This window comes from Crassostrea angulata, chromosome 9 (assembly GCF_025612915.1).
Source record: "Crassostrea angulata isolate pt1a10 chromosome 9, ASM2561291v2, whole genome shotgun sequence".
Lineage (NCBI taxonomy): Eukaryota > Metazoa > Mollusca > Bivalvia > Ostreida > Ostreidae > Magallana > Magallana angulata.
The window spans coordinates 26,953,302-26,960,037 of NC_069119.1; the positions used below are offsets into that span (position 1 = coordinate 26,953,302).

Consider the following 6,736-nt stretch of genomic DNA (forward strand, 5'->3'; position numbering starts at 1 on the left):
CTCGAGGTCACTGCACTCTTCATGTTAACACTATAGATGAAGAATGAGTCGCATGAAAGGAAGAGAAAATATTCTTGGACAAGGATTTTGCATGGAGAATTCATACGACCTTGACCTCTGACCAAGTGACCTTGACCTCTGGCTATATAAACTTCGAATCCTTTAGGTGATGTGAGAATTCTTTGACTGTTTAAGCAAAGTTGTGAAAAAATATGCTCCTGACTAAGATTTACTCAGCAATGTGATAATATGACTTTGGTTCAAGGGCATTGTACATTTGTTACGAAGGAAAGCTGCAGATCTGTATACTACATGTAGCTCTTTGGTTGAAAAAATTCGGATAGACAAATCAGTTTCTTTATCCGATTATTTTTCAACCAGAGAGCTACAGATCTACAGCTATTACGAAGAGACACTCTGTTGGTGAAGTTTGAGCAATACGAAATGGCTATAGAGGGTCGAAACTTTACATCATTTCCGTGTAATGTTTGATTGATATTGTGATTAATACGTATTCATACGTATTCATTTGTACAATATATTAAACATTACGTTTTAATAGTTATAATCAGCAGTAAATGTGGTATACTTCAACTGTTACATGCTTTTCGAATACAACTATGCACATTAGTACATGTTTTATGCTATGCGGAAGGATATTTTCCAGGTTATGATGTAATCTTCCGTCCATTCATGAACCACTAGGGAAAACATTTAATTTTTTAAAAGACAACAAAAACAATAGACTCTCCTGTTAATACAAGAATAAAATATAAGAAATGGTCAATATCGTGTGCTACTATTATCAGTTAAATGTAGGTAACTTTTAAAATATATATATATATATCTTCCATGTACATTGTGTTATATGTTTTACAAGCACGCCAAATTTTTTGTACATGTACTTAAACTCTAAATAGTGATAGGAATTCAGCCGATTCATACATACCTATTTTTAGAAAAATTATTTTATATTGCGCGAGAACCAGATTTATGAAAATATTTATGGAAACTCAGTTAGAATTGAAATCAATATTTATACCATCTCAGGTTGCATATACCTGCATTCATCTTTACAGTTGAAGTTTCATTTTGCCAAGTTTTTAGTTTTTGTAGACAATGCTGAAAAATTGAATATAAATGTAAGTATCATGGAACACATGCACTGTACATAGACCTTAATCTAGGTAATTATTTCATAAATTACATAGTTTGACAAAAATACTATTATATGCATAGCTCTGTGTTCTGAATTTATAAATGAAAAAATTTTGAGAATTTTTGAATAAATCTTTCATTCAATCTGTCTGTTTGTGCAATTTTGTCAAGGCTAAACCACTGTTTTAGAGTATTTTGGAATGTCAACAATGTCAACTTCCTATATAAAGAAGCATTATCTGAGCCATGTAATCTTAACAATCATTCAAGAATGTGATATCTTAAACACATTTCACATCTTTTGGCTTATATGCATGGTCATTCTTGAATAAGAGACACTCCGATTTCAAACAGTAATGAAAATAATGAAAAATGATCATTTTATAAATTTCAAGAATTGTTTGATTTGATTTGATTTCTTTTTGATAATTTTATCAATGAATATTTTTTTTTGGTATTTTATATCTTATAACAGAAGATAAAATTATGAACATCTTAAAACATCATAATTTGTCTTGTATTTGTATGTTCTCCAGAGCTCTTACTGCATTTTCATTTTGTTTTCAAAAATCGGATTCCACCTCCATTTCAGTTGCTAATTTTTATAAGAATCCCCTTAATTTGAATATGCTTATACAGCCTTCAGAAAGCTGGCAAAATATAAATGTCGGAAGTCATGGTTTATTTTTAATCTATGAACCTGCATGGAATTTTTTTATCCATGATAAATTTGAAGTTCATGGAAGTGTGGAAAACAGGCATCGATCTGGGCGGAAGCCGAAGTTCTCCGTGCGCGATGAAGTCCAACTTTCAAGAATCATGAAAAGTAACAGGAGAGGGACACTGGATGATATAACAAGTGAAATAAATAATGCAAAGGATTCTACTTTTTGTTCAAAGACTGTCAGGAGAAAATTATTTAAAATGGGATACAATAGACGGGTGCAGAAAAAAAAGATGATCGTCAGAGTATGTAACAGGAAAAAACGCGTCTCGTGGTGCAGAGAAAGAAAAAACTGGACTGTTGATGATCACTGGAAGAACTGGATATTCAGTGATGAATGTCAGGTAGTAATAGGTGATAACAACCGTGTATATGTCTGGCGAAAGACCGATGAAGTTGACAACCCCCATCTCGTGTGCGCGCCATCGAAGAGCAAACTGTCTGTTATGATATGGGGTTGTATTTGTTACGATGGTGTTGGAACATTGACCAGTGTAAATGGTAATATCAACTCCGAAAAATATATTGATATATTAGAAAACAATTTGTGGCCCGTTATTGTTCGACATTTTCCTCATGGAAATTATGTGTTTCAAGATGACAATGCCCCCGTTCATAGATCCCGATTACTCAGTGCATATATGGAAGAAAATAATATAAACACTACATCATGGCCAGCTCAGTCTCCCGATATCAATATCATTGAGAATATTTGGTTGAAACTTAAAAGACACCTGCAATCTACAAGAAACACCATCGAGTCTAAAGACCAGCTGATCGCGGAAGTGACGCGATTCTGGCAAAACCTATCGGTAGAATATGTTCGTCAGCTGTATGACACAATTCCAACCCGTCTTCTAGAAGTTATTAAAATGAAGGGCAATCTCACAAAATATTAAGGTAAGACAACGAATATTAAAATCAGGAGATAGTTTTTATTGAGTAGTTAATGTAAACAAATCGCCGCCATTTTGACGTCACCGACGAATACTTTTGTCCAATGACTGTATGAACCTGCATGGAATTTTTTTTATCAATGATAAAACGATATCTTGTTTACGGGACTTTTATTTACATTATTTATCTAGGTGTGTAACGTTTACATATAAATAATCACCTTTTTTTTTTTAAATCCATAGAATACTCAAGAGCAATTAGGCACGTGTACTCCGTTGTTCAGATACTAGTAGTTTAATCAAGTAAAAAAAAAAAATTAGTAAAACATGGCAGCACGTACAAAATACCCGATATATGGCATTATCTAAAGAATGTAAGATGTTTTAGATTACAAGGTGTCATATAAAAATGGGCCGCTGAATTGTACGTGCTATAAGATTATTAGCTGCAATAATGTAGCCCTCTCCGATTTTTTATATCTGATGTTTACTGGAGAGGGCTACAATTCCACAGGATCTCCGTAATGGTGCAAAATTAATTTTTTAATGCGGCTGACTTCGGTCTAAAAAGATCGATTTTATAATTGACTTTCTTTAGATAACATGATTTTTTAATTCAGGTTGAGCAAATTAACCGTATATAAACCAAAACCAGATAAAACACATCCGCGTGTTTACCAGTCGTCCTTTTCAGCAGCCATGACAGTTCTCGCGTGATTTTATGGGATGTACGCTTGGAGTTTTGATGGGCTTGATAACGTGAATGTCAGTGTAGATAATCGATCTTACCTCGTTATATCACTAAAACATCATTTAAGGAAATGGTATATAATGGAAAATTCATATTTACCGCGTTAATTATGTTTATAATAGGGGAATTCCTATATTCAGTTCAAGATCCGCTCCTGAATTCTCATTGGCTGTCCCAATATAAAACCGGTCAAGGTCAGTAAACATGGCGGACAAATTCAACTTTCGTTGTTGACATACACGAAAAATAACCGATATATAGACTATACTTGATATTTTTGGATTAATTTATGCCATAGACATCTACAATGTTTGAGTTCAGGTAAGAAATGCAAATGTTATTGTCATTTATGTACGATTTGAGACGAAATCGTTGCGGGAGTGAATCACTCCCGCACTTGCACCATTACGGAGATCCTATGGAGTTGTAGCCCTCTCCCAAAAAAAAAAAAAAAAAAAATCGGGAGAGGGCTACATTATTGCAGCTATAAGATTATATACTATATATAAGATTTCAATCTAGAAGCATAATGAGATTCATGCATAAAACGCTGAATTGGTTTATTTTGAATTCTATACTGTATACAATATCTGTCAAAACTCCTACATGTACTTCATTTGAAATTAAGTCATCGTAACTGTTCAGTAAGAGGGAGAGGGGGGGGGGGGGGTGGATACAGAATTATGATACACGGGGAATAACTCTAATTGTTTTCCATTCTTGATGTCAGGTGACCACATTCCATACAAGGAAGCTCAGCCATGTTTAAGTTACCTGTATTTGATGTCCAATTCGCCGAATATTTAAATTGATTGACTATAAACAAGGTTTGTGCCGCTAATAATTGACTGTTTTTTAGACAAAAATTGAGATACCTACATGTAATGTTAGTTATAATTTAAATTAATATCTTCCAGAGAAGTACTTTCGTTTTAATTTTCTTTATGAGTTGACCTTCAACAAATATATTTTATGAATAAATGCTTATCAATTAATGCAAGTTTTAAAATTATTCTATCTGGTTATTGTATAAACCCTTGATAAAAGCAGGGCTGTAACATATGGTTTTCATGTTGGCTCTTATAATATATTAACAAATAATACTACGTTTTCTACAAACAGTACATTTTAATTTTTCGCTTAATTTTTTCATTTAATTTTTAGAAAAGCTATGGATCCTCGTTCTAGTGCCCAGGACGTGCACCGATGTGACCTCTGTGAGACCGCCATTTTACACAGTTACTGTGACCTTTGTCATGTCAACCTCTGTAAGCTCTGTATAGGTGATCACATCTCAGATGGATATGACAAACATAAAATAGTCCCTTTCCAGGAACGAAGATCAACTCTGATTTACCCAAAATGTGCGACACATCCACACAAAAACTGTGACTTGCAGTGCAAGAATTGCAACAACATATTTGTTTGTTCTTCTTGTACTGCATCAGAAACACATAAAGGACATATTTTTGTAGAAGTTTCAGAAGTTTACACGACAAAGAAAAATGCTATTGCGGACGAGGCAAATAAATTAGAAAACCTTATTTCTCCTACATATGAAGAAATTGCACTCGACTTGGAAAATCAGCTTGCCAACCTGGATGGAGGTATGAGAAAATTACGACAGCAATGTCCAAACAAGGAGAGCAATGGCATAAAGAAATCGACGTCATTATCAATAAAATGAAAACTGAAATCAGCGAGATTAAAGTAAAACACCGAGACTTATTACAAAAACACTTGGATGAAATTAAACAGATACAGGCTCTCATAAATCAAACATTACTAGCCATAGAAGAAATCAAGAAATCCACTGAAGTATCTCCTACCATTGAATACAGCTCAAAGATCAGAGAGTTCAGCAAGCTGCCTCCCAAATTGAAGATCACAGTGCCAACATTCATTCCAAAACCATTAGACCATAAAAAGTTGAATCGCTTGTTTGGGCAGATCACTCCTTTGTCTACTGCTACAGAAGAGAATGTCTTGTCATTAAACCAACCCAACACTTCAGTGAGAGAACTACTGGATGAACCGGAACTTGTTGCCACAATACAGACAGGGTATGAACAACTTTTAAATGTTACCTATCTAAATGAAGATTGTGTTTGGACATTCGGTTCGACGAAGGATATTAAATGCTTTAACATGAAAGGTGAATTGCTTCATACAGTTAGCAACAGATCAGAACAAGGACCCAATGGTATAGCTGTAGACAGTGATGGGAATTTAATTTTCTGTGACGGGACATCAAGGACAGTGAATAAAGTAAAAAATGGAAAGACAGAAGAGTTGATCAGATTACGGGGATGGGTGCCTTGTAACCTGTGTGTCACTTCTACTGGTGATCTACTGGTTACCATGGTCAGTGATGATTTCACTCAATCCAAAGTTGTCCGTTACTCGGGATCCACAGAGAAACAAACAATTCAATTTGATGATGAAGGTAAACCTCTGTACTCAGGGAATAGTTATACTAAATACATCACTGAGAACAGAAACCATGACATCTGTGTCGCTGACTTTGAGGCTGGAGCAGTAGTGGTGGTTAATCAGACCGGGAAACTCAGATGGAGATACATCAGTCATCCCTCAGTTACCAAAAAGGTACCATTTAACCCAATTGGTATCACAACAGACAGTCAGAGTCATGTCCTGACAGCAGATCTTTACAACGATTGTATTCACATTCTGGATCAGGATGGACAGTTTCTCCGTTACATTGATAACTGTCATCTGGAGTATCCGTATGGTTTATGTGTGGACAATAATGACAATCTGTTTGTATCAGAATGTTGTAACGGCAATGTAAAGAAAATAAAATTTCTCAGATAGACACCAAACTGGGTGATAGAGATTAAGCAAGACCATTTCTATGAATTCGATAATTTGTTGTAAGTAAAGTAAACTTTGTTTGTTTCATATCAGGGGTGCAGAACACGTGTATTTCATACTATGTATTAATAAATATTTACATGCAGTGTAATTTATTATGATTGTATTGAAAATCTGCGATGTTCAATATCATGTATTTACATCCACCAAGTATTATTCCCTCTATTTCTTACGGAAACTTATAGTTAAATTCATAGCTTTATAGAAACAGCCAGATTGAAATCTACACGCCCCGTTTATTGATTGGTCGACATCTACAGCGGCTGAAACTGACAAGAAAGTGACAAGACCAAACTAAAAATGGCACGCCCA

General features: G+C 34.6%; 1 pseudogene; it reads left to right on the forward strand.

The window, feature by feature from the left end:
• The first annotated feature begins 4,258 nt into the window (after positions 1-4,258).
• LOC128163423 (uncharacterized) lies at positions 4,259-6,736 on the forward strand (annotated as a pseudogene).